This window comes from Zingiber officinale, chromosome 1B (assembly GCF_018446385.1).
Source record: "Zingiber officinale cultivar Zhangliang chromosome 1B, Zo_v1.1, whole genome shotgun sequence".
Lineage (NCBI taxonomy): Eukaryota > Viridiplantae > Streptophyta > Magnoliopsida > Zingiberales > Zingiberaceae > Zingiber > Zingiber officinale.
In genome coordinates, this window is record NC_055986.1 from 105,607,634 (window position 1) to 105,626,246 (window position 18,613).

Consider the following 18,613-nt stretch of genomic DNA (forward strand, 5'->3'; position numbering starts at 1 on the left):
TCACTGGGTCTATGGAAAGGTAAATAAAACCTGCAGTTTTCTTAGTTGAAGATTTGACTATTATTATAAATTCGAATCAAAATTTGAATCCTGAGAATATAGTTGCTAATCAAATTTTGACTAAGAATATAGTTTTAAATGATGGAATTCAAGTAAATAATAATCATGAAGGGACTAAAATTGAAGAAAATAATAATAATGGAATGGAGGATGCAAATGATATTGAAAATTTGAATGAAAATATAGATATGAGTTGTGGAGAATTAGATGATTTGTTCAATTCGAGAAATTGGGAGAATAATATGCCTTAAAGAAAGATAGATTTATTAATAGAGAGAGACCCTATGGATATCATGTATCTGGTTAATGACCACGGTAGAAGATTCAATGATTGACATTATAGTCGATCTTTGTCGAATGGAGAAAAACTTGATAGATCATGGCTAGTGTACTCTCGGAAGAAGGATAAAGTGTTTGCTTTTGTCGTGTATTATTCAAAAGAGATAAAGTTATATCAAGTCCTTTAACAACAACTATAGGTTATGGTGATTGGAAAAATATTCATGCGAGACTTAGTAAGCATGAAAGAAACACTGATCATATAAATAGCTTAATGAACTGGATGGAGGCAGAAACAAGGTTGAGAAAAAAACTAACAATTAATTCTTCTATTCAAAAAGTCATTGAGAAAGAAAAAAGATTTTGGAGAGGTGTTTTAAAGAGAATTATTAGTGTTGTAAAAACTCTTGCTAATAGTAATTTGGTATTTCGTGGAAGTAATGAAACACTTGATGATCATAATAGTGGAAATTTTCTAAGTATGATTTGGATGATTGTTAATTTTAATTTAATCATGGAAGAGCACCTTCGAGGCATCCGAAGAAAGGAGAACCATTGTGTCCATTATCTTGGCCATAATATTCAAAATAAATTAATACTTTTGTTGTCATGCAAGATTAAAAATAAATCTTTGAAATCACTAAAGGGACAAAATATTTTTCTGTATTTCTTGATTGTACTCTCGACATTTGTCATGAAGAACAAATATTTTTTATATTGAGATGTATTGATATATCCAAGACTCTCATAATTGTGGAGTTCTTTATTCAATTTTTGAAAGTTGCTAAAACATCGGTGGATGCACTTTACAATGAGATTAAATCTGTTTTAGGAATATTGGAACTTGATTTTAATGACATAAGAGGGCAGGATTATGATAATGGTTCAAATATGAAAGGGCAAAATAAAGGAGTAAGCAACAGAGTACTAAAAGAGTGTCCTAGGGCATTTTACACTCCATGTTGTTGTCATTCTCTTAATTAATCTTGCCCTTTTGTGATATGGCTATGAGTTATGTTCAAGCTAAATCATTTTTTGGAGTGATACAAAGAATTTATAAATTATTCTCCGGTTCAACAAAACAGTGCTTAAATCTTTCATAAAAGGTTGCAATAGAGAAGGACTTACATTAAAATCATGGTCGGATACATGTTGGGAATTAAAGTCAAGATATTTTAATAGCATAAAAGCAATAAAATTACCCTCAGGGTGTAGCGCAAATGGTAGGTGCATGATATCTCTGACGTAATGGTCAGGGGTCGATTCTCAATAATTGACGACCTAGGGGTTATCCCACCATGCGCCTATGGCCTGTGTACCTACATATACCTCCCTCTATCTCCGTAGGGTCGGCACCAGGGGGATGCTAAGGTAGTGAATCTATCTTTTATAAAAGCAGTAAGATTTCAAGTTCCTCAAATAAGAGATGCACTATTGCATTAGTAGAATATAGTGGTGATGCAACAATAATGAGTGATGCAGGATCTTTGGCAAATTATGAACTTCAAAGTTTTGAATTTTTTATGAGCATGGTAATATAATTTGAAGTATTGCAGAAAGTAAATAAAAGTCAGCAAGATTCTCCAAAGAAAAATTATGACTATTGATGATGGTATTAGTCTATTAAAAGGTTTGATTTTTTTTTTAGAATAATACATAAATATTGGTTTGGAAGCCGCAAAGAGTGAAGAATGGAGGTTGAACCCTTATTTCGTGAAACTTGTATTCGTCATAGAAAAAGATTCTTTGATGAAATTCTCGAGATGAACCAATACAAAGAGTTGAAGAATATTTTTGAGTAAATTATTTTTTTACAGATAGTTGATAATGCTCTTTCTTCACTCAAGATAAGATTTGAGCAATTTCAGAAATATGAAGAGGCTTTTGGATTTTTATTTAACTTGAGCAAGTTGAAAGACGCAGACTATAAGAGCTTGAATAATTCATGTGTTACACTTGAAGATTTTTTGAAACATAAGGATGATTCTAGTATTAATGCACTTGAACTATTTTCTTAATTGCAATTACTCAGAAAAGCATTGTCGAATTGGATTACCAAACCACTTAAAGTCTTGGAGTATGTCAAAAATTTGCATCATGGGTTTCCTAATACTTGGATAACTTATAGAATATTATTAACCAACTAGGTTACGGTAGCTTCTGTTGAAAGAAATTTCTCTAAGTTGAAGTTGATAAAGAACTATCTTCAATTAGCTGTCACAGGATAGGTTGAATGATTTGGTCGTATTATCTATTAAAAAAAGGATGATAGCTAAGCTTGATTATGATGATTTAGTTGACAATTTTGTTCAACAAAAAGTGAGTATGGACATTTTGTTATTGGATTTAGTTTATATTTCTGATTTTTATAATTTAATGAATTTACGTAGCATGTGCATTTAATTATCTGTATGTAATATTTTTATATTTAATAAAAATAAATTATATAGGACTGTCACCTGAAAATTCACCTAGGGCCTCCAATTTTTTGGAAATGGCCCTGAGCCCAGCTATATTATTGCTTGAAGAAATTCGCTATATTGTTCAGAGGCAAATCCTACTTCCATCATGTCAATAATCGGTTTTGAAAAGCATGATCTTGATATTTCTTATTCGCAAATGTTTGAACGATAAAATCTTGTCAATTATATCCAATGAGAAAAATTCATTCTTCTGGGACGATCAACTTGCCTGAGATGGGCATAATTAAGTACTTTTTCGTCATCATCTTGAGGACATTACACTATTACGCGTGCACATAGAATTCTTTGCATGTGATCCTCCTACTCTATAAGATTATACATTTTTTTGATTCAATAGCGTCAAGTATTGATTTTTTTTTATATATAAAGCAAATGATATATAAATAAATAAATTTAATGAATTTCTTACTTATCCTATTTATATGATTCTTAAGTTTCTTTTATTAGATTGTCTTCGAATCGAGTGGGGTATCTCTGCGAAAATTACATCTTCGAAGCGTGATCCCTCCTACTCTATAATGCTTGCATGTGTGTTCTTTCTTAAAATAATCATTATTCTATCATTTAGCCATGTTTAACACGAGGATATCTCTATAACTGACGTGATCACAAACCATGTTAAACAGTAGTACTCTTGTGTGTATATATACTTAATTAGTTATTGTCTAATATTTGATTTGATTGCATTAATTGCATATATAATGAAGTTGTTACGTGCATGGTAACAATTAAGATAGACATGCAGATTGAAGTGTATGAATTGGATTTGGATTAATGAGTTGAAGCCCATGAGTAATATATTTATAATTAAACAAGTACGTAGGAACTAAGAAAGCTAATTAAGGGCTGGCTGGCTGCTGTCCCATGCCCTCTCAGCGTCATCGATGGATTAAAGGTGCAAGTTATAACTTCCAATTTCGCTGTCTCGTCATTCATGAGTGATCAGTTCCGGTCTCCATTTAACTAACAACTAAAATACGCAAACGAACTACCTTCTTTAATTACTTAATCACCATTAATTTTAATTTTAATATATATATATAAATGATATTATCATGCATGTCCTAATCATGATTCTATTACTTGAAAAGATGCTTCGGCATGGATAATCTTTGAACAAGATATAATTCTAAATATTATCATTAATTATGGGGGAAAAATTAAAGGGCGTTCCAAATTATAATAATCCTCAAAAGCCCGTCACATCAAATATTTTATCTCCAGAATATTTCTTATTCTAGTGTTATTGTAGTAACCACCAATAGTTATTACAATATGTGGAATCTACTTGGTAATTGTTATACGACATGTTTAGGATTTAGAGTTTACGATTTAGTTTGATTAAATTAAAATAGATAATTTTTCACATTATAGGAATTACTCGGTAGTTGCTATAGCAGCTACCGATAGTTGCTACACACTTGTCGCTAAATGTTAAAATCTTAATACTAAATTTTAAATTCTAAATACTATTATATCAAAATACTCTTTATCAACTTGATCAAAATTATTTAAACTAAACCAAAATTGCTTTAAATTAATTAAAATCACTTTAAAATAGTTGTAAAAACTATTATGTAGCTACTACAACACTATAATAGTTTTTATTAGGTTTTATACATTATAACAACTATAGAATATATAGCTTATACACATTTTAATAGCTAGTCCTAGCTGCTACAATATCGCTAAAAATTTTTTAAAAAAAATGTTGTAGCAGCTACTCAGTAGCTTCTACACGCTATAGCAGTTCTTGATAATTGCTACACATTGCACCAGCTACCGATAGATGCTAATAACATTAGAATAAGAGATATTTTGAGGATAAAACATTTGATAAGATGTCCTTTTATTTTTATTTTTTTAAAGACATCCATTTAATGTTTCTAATTTGAAGTGCCCTTTGCAGTTAAATCTTAAATTCTAAAATTTTGAACCCTAAATTCTAAACTCAGAATACTATTATAATAAAATATTTTTATCAATTGGTCAAAATACTTTAAATTAATCAACTTACTTTAAAATATTTGTAAAGGTTACCAAGTAGCTACTATAATAGTACCATTATAGTATTGAATTAAGTGTTACACATCGTAGCTGCTACAATATCACTAAAAAAAAAGAACAATGTTGGTGCAATCGTACTCGGGTCAAGGTTGACTAGTTTGACTAAGTTTGGATTGATCCGTGCTTGAGTTTCAATGTTTAACAATATATGAGAGAGAAGTCAAGTAGATGGATATTTAATTGGGAAAGTCCTAACTTGAGGTTAGCTAGCCAAGGCAACATGAAGTCCTAGCAGGGCTAGGCAGTGGAAAATCTAGTTGAAAACTAGGCAAATGGAACTCCTAGTAGAGCTAAGTAGTGGAAAACCTAGTTGGGAACTAGACAATGGAAGTCCTAGTTGGGATTGACAGTGGAAGACTTAGTTGGGCTAGACAATGGAAGACCTAATTGGGAGCTAGCATAATGTAGCTAGGCAAGAAAAAAGTCTAAATGGATCATAGAAAATCAGACACTTAATAATCAAAAGTTCAATGGGAATGTTGGTAAGGAAAATGTTTAAGTGGGTCAAGGAGGACCGGACACTTGGTGAAGAAGCCTTGGCAAGTTAATTAAGATTGATGAGACACTAGGCAATAGAAAGTCCCAACAGGGTATGAATGATTGAATGTTGGGAAGAGAATGTCTTGGTAGATGGAGGTCAATAGGATACCAGGCAAGACGTGGAAAGGTTGAATTTAGGGTTACTAATCGATTATATAATGTGTCAATTTATTGGAAAATAACTCTAAACCCAAAATTTCATATTTTGCTACTCATATCGATTAATCTAATCTATTAAAGCAACACTAATAAAATGGTTCAATCGATGGGGAGGTTGATTTGCAAAATTGATTGAGGTAGTCAATCCCAACAATGTCAATCGATTAGGGTAATCGATCATACAGTGTTCTTTTTGCAAACAAAAAGGCTAGGAATTGACTGGGGCAATTACTTATGGGCTAAAGCAATCAATCAGGTTAATCTATTGAAGGTATTTTTGTGTGAGAACAGAAAGCCTTCGAATTGATTGGGGCAATCGATTAGAGGTTAACTAATCAATTAGTTAGGTAGAAAAAATCATTTTGCAAGTTTAAATGGTCTAATCAAACATGACAATAGATTGAGAATAAGACTTTTCAATTGGGAGGTATTTTCCAGCCGAGAGAAACCCTAGAAAAGGGGTTCCATGAAATTTTGTAAATGTCGGTTCTTATGTGTTTGGGAGATAAGTGCTGATGCATTTCTTACCACCAAAAGGTAACTCAAAATAAGAAAAGAGCAAGCAAAATAAGGTTCATATTGTAAAGTTGTTTTTCGATTTCTTTGTAATCTTGTTTGTGTTTCTTATTTGTATTCTCGCATTCGAGTTTGTACGAGACTTCTCCACCTCTAAAAAGTTTTTGAGAAGGAGACATTCATAATAGAGCTGTAAGTGTGAGGAGTGAATTTTTGGATTAGTCATCTCAAGGAGGTGGATACTAAGTAAAATCTATGTGTTAGCATTATGAAGTATTCGCATTAAGTTTTTTGCTGCAACATCAAGTTTGATGAAGCGAAGTGAACTATTCACCTTCCCCTCCCCCTCTAGATCATATGCATCCTAACAAACAACAATATAGCAACTACTCAGTACCTGTTACACATACCTTTTAGTTTTTGCCCAAGGCAAATCATCATTTCATCTTACATGATCGATCATAATCCAAAATTGACAAATTCATAGATACTTTTTGGATATATGTTTCATCTCAATTCACCTTGTCACGCCCCGGGGAAGTCCCTGCTAGAAGAAATTTTGACAGCATCTTCGCTATACGGATGACAATCTAAAACTTATCTACATAGCCCTCAGGGCTCACAATCATTAGCCAACACGGCTGGAATATATGTATCATACAAAAATGAAACAATCCACACAGTTATAATATATCAGCCTCCGACTGCCATCACAATACGAAAATAAATTGAAAACAACATCCAAACTTACCTCTTCTGTCGTCCGGTAAGTGCGTAGCAAAACATACCAAATAGAAACCCACCAAGCAAGCAAAAGACCAACCATTACAATGCCTTAAGAAAAACCATACAAATCCATAGTGCAAAACCAATACAAGTCCGAAACACAGTTCTAAGCAAATAAACAGAATACCAAAAGACCAAAACATAAACTCTTGTGACAAGGGAACTAGCAACTGGAACCTCCTGACAGTTTCAACCTGAAATAGGAATAAATCAACGATGTGAGTTCAACAACTCAGTGGTTATCGGATAGACATGCATAATAAGATATAACCAATAGTAATAATCATGCGGTATAGTTTCCTAAACAAAAGTAGGAAATGCAGACTGAAAAGGCTGAAGAAATTGTACTCACTAGAACCTCCTATCCGGAAATAAGGGTCGTCAGACCAGATACAAAATGTCACATGTATGCATGTCAATCATATGCAATCACCAAAATACAATATACATAATGTAGCAAGCACAAACAATAAATGCAATCCATGCATATGATGCAAAAATGACATGGTCACCCCTGACGCCAGTCAGCCATCTCACACGCGATGGTGAGACCGAGTAGGTAGGGTTATGACAACTATGCACATTATCATCACTGCTCCTGAGTGACCGAGTGGATATGATACTGTCGGAGTACACCTATCCTCTTACCACAAACATAGTGGGGGAGCCTAAGCTCTCATCTCCCTGTATCATGGTTAAGGGGAGGGATCCCTACCCGCTATACGATGCAGTCATCGCTACCCATGAGCGGACCAGTAAAGCCCTCACAGAGCAAATTGCACACACCCTACCTATTGTACCACTAACCCATGAGTGGTTGTGTGTACAGATCATGTAACTGGCGATATGTTCAACAATAATTGAGCAGACAATCGTTCAGCATTCAATTGTGCAAGATGGTGCATGACACTAAACATGTAGATACTGACAGTATACACCTCCATATAAAATATACCAAAAAGGGAATAAATCCATACAATGATCTAGGTAACAATGAACTAGGTACACAAGTCAGACATGTCAAAAACTAGACTTCAACACAGTAGGGCAATGTATATCACTATTTCTATGAACAGGAGTAAACATGGCAACAAACAAGAGAATATAAGTATGAATGCATAATAGATAGGAATATAGGCAGACTACAAGAACCAAGAAGTGACATACCAAAGCAGAAGTAAACACAATCATTACTACTAGCTATAAACTACCACTACAAGAAAACAGGGCTTCAGAAACAGATTTTTAAAATGGAAATAAGATTTGTTTTAAATTTTTGTAAATTGTAAACGGATTTACTACGGAATTCTTAATCTGTTTCTTTTTTTAATAAAAATAATATAGAAAAAATTTTAAAACAAAATTTAAAATAAATTAGAAACAGAATTTATAAATAATTTTTTATAAACAAAAATAAATACGGAATAACAACGAAATTTGATACAAAATTTTATTTGTTTATAAATTTGTTTAAAAATATTTTAAACAGAAAAAAAAAATCCGTTTATAATTTATATAATTTGAAAAAAAATATATATTAAGTAATTAGAAAAATACTTTATTTTAATTTATATCTTCTTCTCCACCAGTCCTAAATCGTGCACACGATCTTCTTCTCCAATCCCAAATCGTGCAGGACTGCAAGGCGGGGATCTGGCATGATCTAAGCCACTCATCTTGATCTAGCCATCATGACCATTCAATGGGTTCCAGTGGATCTCGACCATTCACTCAGATTTGATCTCAACCACTCCATCAGATCTGGATTGATCAGGACCGTCGGATCAGATTTGTGGAAATAAAATCCACGCATCTTCTTCTCATTCGCTGGGTTTCTCACGCTGCGAAGGCCGGTACGTCACTTCTCCCTCCTTCGCCATCACTCCACCAAAGGGGTCGGCGGTCCGCCACCACTCCACCACCACAGGCCAGCCATCTCCTCTCCATCTTCCCACCGTCATTTTCTACCCGCGATTCCAGCCAACGCCATCATTTCCTCCAGTGGCTCTTCGTGATTTTTTGCCCCGACGCGCCGACACTAGCATCCAGGCCACGACGGAGTTTCTCTACTTCAGATCCAAACTGCAACCCTCTTCTCTTCGGGCTAGAGGATAAGAGGTCCTTCATAGTCAACATCCAGCCACGGCATCTCCAAGATCTAGCCGCCCTAAGCAAGCAGCGGTCCTCTTTTGGAGAGCTCTTCACTTCATGCTCAGCACCGGCTTCCCACAGACATCTCCGGCCTTCATCAGATTCTGAACAGCAAGCTTCTTCTTCAATGGTCGATATGTTATTTGCGTGGTTGATTGTTTGATGTTTATGTACTTAAGATGTTCTCCCATGTTTTAGATTTGCATGTACCCATGTCATTTTGATTAATGCTCTTAAGGTGTTTGACAAAATGCTTATTCTAATAGTTAGGTTTAAATTCGTGCACTTTTTTTTTTCCAATAGTCATTTGAGGAATCATAGGTCGATAATTAATTCCCAACAATATTTTTCTTCTTCTTAATTCTTCTTCTACTTTAATTTGCTTATATATATAATCTATGTTGATGTTGTAGGAGGAGATCACCAAGGAGTTTGAGGAGAGGAAGATTGAACTCGAAGCTAAGGCTCTAAAGATCTATCAGGCCTCAGACGCTGATATCAAGGTCTGCATTACTTGTCAAAGTTAAATTTGATCGGAATTCCATAAAGAACAAGGTCTGTGGCTTCCTGGTGTACCCTAGTATGTTGTATTGCCTCAGCACATATCTTGCTCTGTTGCCTCGTTTTGTTGCATGAACACTACAGTGGTGATAGAAATGCTTCTCTCTTATTTTCTGATATTCACTGTATTACATGATTCAGCTGTAACTTATGACTAATGTTTAGTTCAGTTTCATATTATTTAAATCAATCATTGCAGGTATGTTGCTGAAAAATTTGTACATAACAATGTAGTTTCTTAATCAAGAAACTACTTTTCATTAAATAAAAGGCGGCTGACATTCAGTGTTGAATCATTAAATTGGTTTAGTGGTTCCTCTCCTATCAAGGCTAGACAACTGCAGTGCAAGGTAAATACTAAATGATGTTTTTTAAACTTGTTAGATTGCTTTACTGAGATACAATATATCCATGATTCTAAATTTTATAAATTGTATTAGAATATAATGTCAAATATCAAGGTCAATGACTTGGTCGGTGTTCCATATGTAATTTCATATATTTTGATTGGAAAATCTTAGTGAATAAGATAGTAGTTTTCTAAAATTGGTTTTTAAGAATCTGGTGACTCATTGCTATTGTGAAATATCTATCAAAGTAATTTATATATTCTTGATTCTAAATTCAAACTCCAAGAGTTTCTTTTTCTAGTGTAAATATAATTGCAAAAGAATGTTGTTGATGACATATTTGCGAGAATATAAGAATTATGACCCAGACTCAAGTATAGATTTTTAAACAAATAATGTCATTGCATGTTAATTGTCCTAAGTTTGATTATCTCATTTCTCCCGTAGGCTGTGGTCCAAATCTCAATGGAGATAATATAAATTTGTACTGTTAATAAGTAGTTTTTTTTTTATATAGGTTATTTCATTGCATGCTTGTTTTTATATTTATTAAACTTAATCATTTCATGTTTTGATTTTGCTAGATTGTCTCAACAAACTTGGTTGGTTCATTAATCCGTATGAAGTAATTCATCTCATGGAGTTCGAGACAAGGGAGGGCAAAGGGAAGAAATCATAGACATGCATGCTACTAGCAAGAGGATATATGAAGACATTATTGAAAGTAAAAAAGTATTAAACTTCTTATCACAAAAAATGGGAAGAAAAGTTTATCAAGGTAGGCAAAGCAAAGAAAAGGAGAAGGTTTGTAAAATGATTCAAGAGGTGAAATATTCAAATCATTTATATCTAGGAGGATTTGATCCCTGTGATCATGAGCGTCGTGATAGAATGTAAAGATTAGATTACTTAAGGTGAGATTTAAAAATTTATACATTTGCTTAGATGATGTAAACATTTATTTATCCCAATGTTAATTTTATGATACTTTTGGATTAGAAATTAGTTTATTTTAAATGTTTATTTGAAATGTGTGAGTTTCTTGTAGTAGATAAGAATATAGAAATATAATATAATAAAAAATATCAATAAATTTAAAAATAAAATTATATTTAGATTTATAAATATAATTATAAACAGATTAAATTTATTTTTTATATGTTATTTAAAATGGATTAATGACGGATTTAAAACAAAATTTAGAAACAAATTTTGTATTTGAAATTTATTTTATTTGGTTAATTTAAAAACAGATTTAGAAACGACTTTTTAATCTGTTTCTAAATTAGAGACGGAATATTTTCGTCTCTTGAATTAGCAACGGGGCTTTCAATGACGGATTTTAGACACGGAATATTCCGTCTCATACCTTTTTTAGAAACGGAAAAGTGACTTTCAGAAACTGATTTTTTCGTCTCTGAAGCCCTGTTTTCTTGTAGTGTACTATGCATATCAAAAATGACCATATCAAGGAGATAAGTCAGAAGTACCCTCCTCAAAAGAATGTCATATCCGATAGATCCCAAGTCGTGATATCGTCTCAAATAGACCCTACATCAAAGTATTTTATTTAGCTAAATTCCTTTGAATTAAATAGCTAAATAAAATCCCCCACACTAGTTAGGAAATCCTAATCAAAATAATTAACCTAATTCAGTAATCCAATTAGGTTTAACTAAATCCACAATTCCTTCACTTTAATCCCACTCTCATTCCACCATATGAAAATCAATATTTTAGTAAACACAGCTAATTTAGAAGATATTTGTTTCCAACAAATCCATTCAACTACTACCACAGTTACTTCAACAATTAAGCATTCAAAAATCTATAAATTTCTCAAAGCTAATACCCTCACCTCTTCCTCTTCAGCAGCTAGCAAGTGTCCTGGATCGGCAGAGCCAGCAACTGTAACGACCCGCCTCCTACTGACTAGGCTGCGAGGCCGATCGTTACGTAATGCTGTGCTAAATTACTATTGCGAAAAATCTGGATTGATTAAAATTTTTACTAAACTAATTACTGTAAACTGAACTTAATATTCTAGGTGTACCTAGGAGTCGTACACATGCTAGGGGAGATATTCTATGCCTTTCGGATGTCCTGATAGCTGTAATCAGGCATTTTAATCGATCCATGGATCGATTGGGCTGTCGGATCAATCCCGTGATCGATCCAGCTTGATACTGGCACGGAAGGAGGCTCTGGATCGGTCGGCTGACCGATCCAGAAGCTGTATCGCTTCTGTATGCGGCTACCGACCGATCCAGGAGTACACCGATCGGTAGAACTGATTGGTCGGCTGACCAATCAGTGAGCTTCTGTACCCACTGTTCGCATTTGGATCGGTCGGCTGACCGATCAATAAACTCTCTGTTCGCGACTGGATCGGTCAGCTGACCGATCCAGCGGCACAGCCTAACCCTGATCGATCTGTAGATCGATCTGGCCTGAAACTCCGATTTCAGCACTCTGGCGTGCCAAAACCTCACACAACAATTCTAAAATCAATTGGAATATATTCTAGCAACTATTAACCAACATTCTAACATAATTACTAACAAACTAAATAAATCTCCCATGGTTTAAACATTCTAAGGTCTAAAAATGCATGAAAGAAAAAATACTAAGAATTCAACTATTTAAGCTTGCTAAAACCCCTGAGGATCTTTTATTCCAGTTCCTGCCACACACACCATCTTTGCATTGAACTCCAGCTTCCTCTGCTAGTCCATTTTCCCTTTACCTTTATCTGCAGTATAAGGAAAGTAGAATCTATAAGCTTAAAGCTTAGTAAGAAACCAACTACCTCACTAAAACATGCAACGATGCAAACATGCTTTTAAAGAATGCTATTTGGAAACATGTACTGGCATGGCATACTATGGTTGCAAGCATAAACTGAAATAACTGAACATGTAAGCTGAAGCATGGCATAGCAGGCTAATCACATAGAACAATAATAGAGAACTAAGCTAACTGAAGCTAACCTGAAGCTGAAATCAAACTCAACTAACATAACTGATTTTATGAGTTTTGAAAACTAATAGCATAGTAGATCAAAATAATAATCATGTGATGTTGGGCCCGGCAACTGTACTTACTGTGCGTGCATCCCTAACTAAACCCGGGTTTGCAAGTCCCGAATTTAGTAGGGTTTACTAGGTTATCTGAACCTAGGGACGACTGTGGGAGTCCAACCCAATGGATATCTAATCCGGTACAGTGCCAACTGAAAAGTAAAATACTGAATATAGCTAAACTGTTCTAATTTGCTGTTTCTAGGTTATCTGAACCTAGAGCTAGGTTGTCTAAACCCAGAGGCGACTATGGGAGCCCACCCATTGGACCGTAGTCCCATATAAGCTAGAATAAACTGATTTACTGATTTAGATGCTTCTAATGCATTCAACTGAGCTGTTAAAATGCCTAGTTTGTATTTTTACTTAACTAGCTATTTTATCGAACACTTAGTGTGCCCCAACTCTCCTCTCTATTATGGAGACCACTTCTAGGCACCCGACAACGTCTAGAAACCCCCACTGAAGAGGGATTACATGTCCGGCCCATCTAGAAGTGCTCACTAAATCCCTAAACCTGCGAGGAGGGTCAATTTCATGCTATGCGTTGATAAAAATTTGCATATAGCTAAACTAATGCGTAAAAAACCCAAACGGAGCTACTTATACTGCAGGTGAGGGGTTTCTTACCTCGTACGCTAATTTCCTTACAATTCTATTCGCTAGAATTCCGGTGGAGACGACTTCTCGACGATCTTCTCGCGTCTAAGCGTTCCCCTCGCGAAGGAGAGCGTCCTCGTGCCGGAGTTATCGTCGGAAGATGTCCTTGGGGCCCTAGGGAGAGAACCCTAGGTCTTCCTTGTGGTTGGCGCCGAGAGAAGGAGAGAAGAAGGGTGTTCGGTGTGAGGGTTTGGAGGGGAGGAGTTTGCCGAACCAAATTCTAAAATAAACCAAACCCAACCTAACTCTTCTATTTATATTAAGTGGATAATTGAACCCAACTCTAATATAAATATAATTGATTCCTCTTTCTTTCAGCACGGCCCTGCTGGGTTCACTGGTTACTAAGGCTAACTAAAAGTTATCGGATCCGAGAGGTTCCGGGTTCGATTCCCGCCTAAGCTATTTTGCGGTTCTAATTATTTTTGCTGCTTCCGCTACTCGAAAAATTCCGGAAAAATATCTAAAAATTCCAAAAAAATCATAGAATATTTATAATGCAGTTTTGAGAATTTTCGGGCGTTACAGCAACAAGCTACTGACGTTGTGGTGACGCTGTGGTAGCCAGAAACAAACTAGGTCACTACTAATCAATCAACACTACTAATGCATAAACTACCCAAATCTAATACCAGATTTAAATCACTTACTTGAGGGAATCGAGAGAAAAAGAAGAACCGGTGAAAACAAACTAGGGCAGAGGGCCAAGGTAGCTCGGCGTCGGAGATCAAGCTCGCAGCTATCAGCGTCGGAGCTCTATGGTCGGCGGCGCAGAAGAGGGGCGGCACCAAGAAACTAGGGCACGACTAAGAGGGAACCGGTCGGTGCTGGTAAGATTGGGGTTGTGGAAGTCGAGGAACGTGGCCTCAGCGTCGACATCACCAATCTTGTCCCTCACAATGGAAGTGATGAATCCACGCTGGCGAAATCACTGGACAGGAGGGTAGATCGGGTGTTGCTTGATGCGAGGAGGTCGAGAGAAAGAGTTGAGAAAGAAGAATCAGGAGGGAAGAAACTTGGCCAGCGGTTTTGTACGCGCTGGAGAAGAGAAAATGAAGAGAGACGACACCGTTGGGTTGGGGAGGAGAAGGGCTTGGGAGAGGTGGTGGTGGCTCGATGTCGCGGTGAGGATTAGGGCACGAGTTGGGGAAAAGGAGAAGAATCGACATTTAAGAGAAAGATTAATAAACTTAAGTTTGATTTAATTAAACCCTAAGTTGATTTTCTCAATTAACTTCCAACTAAATGGGTATTCTATACAGGCTTTTCCCAATCCCATATATGCATCCCCTCCAAATACGTCATACGAGCTCCGATTAAATCCCAAAAAATTTCTAAAAATTCTAAAAATTCCAATAAGATTATTTTCTCAAATAATCTTATTATTTAATTATTATTTTGTTGCCGTATTTTACATTCTCCCCCACTAATAAAAATTTGGTCCCCAAATTTTTGTTATTACTCTCAGCAAATACTAGCAATAACCAACCATATTGAACAGAATTTAACCCACATACGTCAAGTAAAAAGATGGCGGTATCGAGCTCGAATCGTATCCTCGAGCTCCCAAGTAGCCTCCTCGTCAGAATGATACTGTCATCTGACTTTAACTAGTCGGATAGTCTTGTTCTGCAGCTGACACTCTTTGTGGTCCAAAATCCATACCGGAACTTCCTCGTAGGTAACGTCAGGCTGAATGAGAACTGATATATTTGACAAAACGTATGCGGAGTTGGACACATATCTCCTCAGCATGGACACATGAAATACATCATGAATGCTTGCCCGAGATGGTGGTAGCGCCAGACGGTAAGCTACCGCTCCAACCCTCTCCAAGATCTGGAAAGGCCCAATGTATCATGGAGCTAGCTTATCTCGGAGACCAAATCTCTTCATCCATTTCGTGGGTGAGACTCTCAAAAATACATGGTCACCTGTAGAGAACTCTAGGGGTCTCTGTCTCTAATCAGTATAACTTTTATGGCGGTCCTGCGCCTCTGACATCCTCCGTCTAATAGTGCGGACCAACTCTGCCTCCTGCTGAGCTCTCTGAGGTCCTAGGAGCTAAGCCTCCCCAACCTCCTCCCAGAGGGTGGGTGTCCGACAAGGTCTACCATACAATACTTCAAACGGTGCCATCTGAATAGCTAAATGATAGATGTTGTTGTAGGCGAACTCTACTAATGGCAGGTGGTCCTCCCAGCTGCCTTCAAAATCCATAACGCAAGACCTCAGCAAGTTCTCTAAAGTTTGGATGGTTCGCTCTGACTGTCCATCTGTTTGTGGATAGAATGCTGTACTGAAATGAAGTTGTGTGCCCAAGGCCTACTGCAGACTCTGCCAGAACTGGGACGTGAACCATGGGTCTCTATCCAATATAATGCTCAAAGGAACACCATGCAATCTAATGATCTCCCGACAATATAGCTCTGTCAATCAATCCAGAGAATTGGTCTTCCAAATCGCTAAGAAGTCTGTAGATTTGGTTAATCAGTCAATGACTACCCAAATCGCGTCATGACCTCATTGTCTCCTAGGCAATCCTACCAAAAAATTCATGGTGATGTGCTCCCATTTTTACTCCAGAATCGGAATCCTCTGAAGTAATCCGGCAGGTCTCTGGTGCTCATCCTTCACCTGCTGACAGACTAGACATCTAGCTACAAACTCCGCGATGTCTTTCTTCATGTCGTTCCACCAATAGGAACACTTCAAATCTCAATACATTTGTGTTCCGCCTGGGTGGATCACAAATCGGAAGCGATGAGCCTCCTGAAGTAGCTCCTCCAAGACTGGGTGAGACTGAGGTACGCATAACTTGCCTCAAAAATGAATAACACCCTCATCATCTCGGGTGAACTCCGTCTGCTGCTCGAAAGTTATATGGCTGCCAATGAACTGTAAGCGCTGATCCCCGGCCTGGGCCTCTTGGATCCTCGTCCTGATCGACTATTGAGCAACTATGGTAACCAGAATACCCTGCTCTATCTGTCCCTGGTTCTCAGGCCTAACTTGGAGAAACTCTGAATCAAGTCTGTGATCAAAACCTGGTGGAAAGATAAATTCCCTCTGGACTTTCAGCTAAGTGCATTGTCAACCACATTAGCTTTCCCCGGGTGGTATCTAATAGTATAGTCATAATTCTTCAAAAACTCCATCCATCTCCTCTATCGGAGATTGAGTTCCTTCTGAGTGAAAAGATATTTGAAACTCTTATGATCAGTGACAATCTCAAATGTAATACCATATAGATGATGCCACCAAATCTTCAAAGCAAAGATAATAGCGGCCAGCTCCAGATCATGTATTGGGTAGTTCTTCTCATGCTCCTTTAGCTGACGAGAAGCATAAGAGACTACCTTATCATGCTGTATCAAAAAAGCGTCCAAATCCAGTAGAGAAGCGTCGGTGTAGAGCACAAATCCATCCTCTCCAGAGGGTAAAACCATAACTGGTGTCGATAGCCGACACTAATCTCCTCTTCAACTCATCGAAGCTAGTCTCACAGGCTTCTGACCACGTGAACTTCACGCCTTTCCTGGTCAGGCATGTCAGCGGCATAGCAATGTGAGAGAAACCCTCAACGAACCGTCTGTAATATCCAGCCAATCCTAAGAAACTACGGATCTCTTGAACTGATTTCGACTGCTCCCAACTGGAGATAACCTCGATCTTTTGAGGGTCTACATAAATACCTCGGTTAGAAAACACGTGTCCTAGAAAACCAACTAAGGATAGTCAAAAAGCACACTTGCTAAACTTTGCATATAGACGATGTTGTTGAAGAATCTCCAAGACTATGCGAATATGCTATGCATGTTCCTCCTTGGAACGGGAGTAGATCAAAATGTGGTCGATGAAAACGATAACAAACTGATCTAAATATTCCAGAAAGATGCGGTTCATCAAATCCATAAATACCACTGGAGTATTAGTAAGCCCAAATGACATTACCAAAAACTCATAATGTCTGTATCTGGTGCAGAATACTGTCTTCTGAATATCAGAAACTTTGACTCTCAACTGATGATATCCAAACAGCAGATCAATCTTAGAATACACTGATGTACCTCTGAGCTGATCAAGAAAATCCTCGATCCGTGGTAAGGGGTACTTATTTCTGATGGTCACTGTATTCAGCTGTCTATAATCGATGCACAACCTCAGAGTACCATCCTTTTTCTTGACGAACAATACCGGAGAACCCCACGGAGATACACTAGGGTGAATAAATCCCTTGTCCAATAACTCCTGGAGTTGGAATTTTAGCTCATCCAACTCTTTCAGTGTCACACAGTAAGGAACTTTTGATGCCAGCGCGGTCCCCAAAATTAGCTCAATAACAAACTTCACTTGCCTTCGGGGAGGCAAGCCTGGTAGCTCATCTGAAAATACATCCGGATACTCTCAGACCACTGAAATGTCTAAGAGCTGAGATCTAGTGATGCCGTCAGCATTAATTAACGACAATAGAAGTCCCTGATAGCCATGTGACAGCAATTTCTGAGACTGAATTGCAGAAATGGTTGATATACAGTCATCCCTTATGTTAGTGAAATTCCATGAGGGTTGGTTCGGAGGTTGGAATGTGACGACCCTCGTCTGGCAATCAACCATGGCATGATATGCTGACAACCAATCCATGCCAAGGATGATGTCGAACTCGACCATTTCCAGTACTAATAAATCTACAGTGAGTATATGGTTGTCGAAGTCCAATGGGTATCCTCTGACTTCCTGAATGGCATCCAATGCATCACCAGACTATAGGGAGATGGTCAGTCGTTGCGATCTAAGAACAGGTAGTCTACCAATCTCCCTTATAAATACCCGAGAAATAAATGAATACGAACTACCAGTATCAATTAGCATATCAGTAGAAAATGCATATAGTAAAATCGTACTACGGAAAATGGATCCG

General features: G+C 36.9%; 2 long non-coding RNA genes across 2 annotated transcripts; both read left to right on the top strand.

Annotated features, from left to right (window-relative positions):
• The first annotated feature begins 9,048 nt into the window (after positions 1 to 9,048).
• Positions 9,049 to 9,823, top strand: LOC121984714. Its single transcript, XR_006112980.1, has 3 exons — positions 9,049 to 9,171; positions 9,455 to 9,544; positions 9,802 to 9,823. It is a non-coding gene; the product is annotated as an uncharacterized LOC121984714 (long non-coding RNA).
• Positions 9,824 to 9,884: 61 nt separating this feature from the next.
• LOC121984762 lies at positions 9,885 to 10,654 on the top strand. The gene is made up of 2 exons (XR_006112999.1): positions 9,885 to 9,952; positions 10,537 to 10,654. It is a non-coding gene; the product is annotated as an uncharacterized LOC121984762 (long non-coding RNA).
• The last annotated feature ends 7,959 nt before the right edge of the window (positions 10,655 to 18,613 follow it).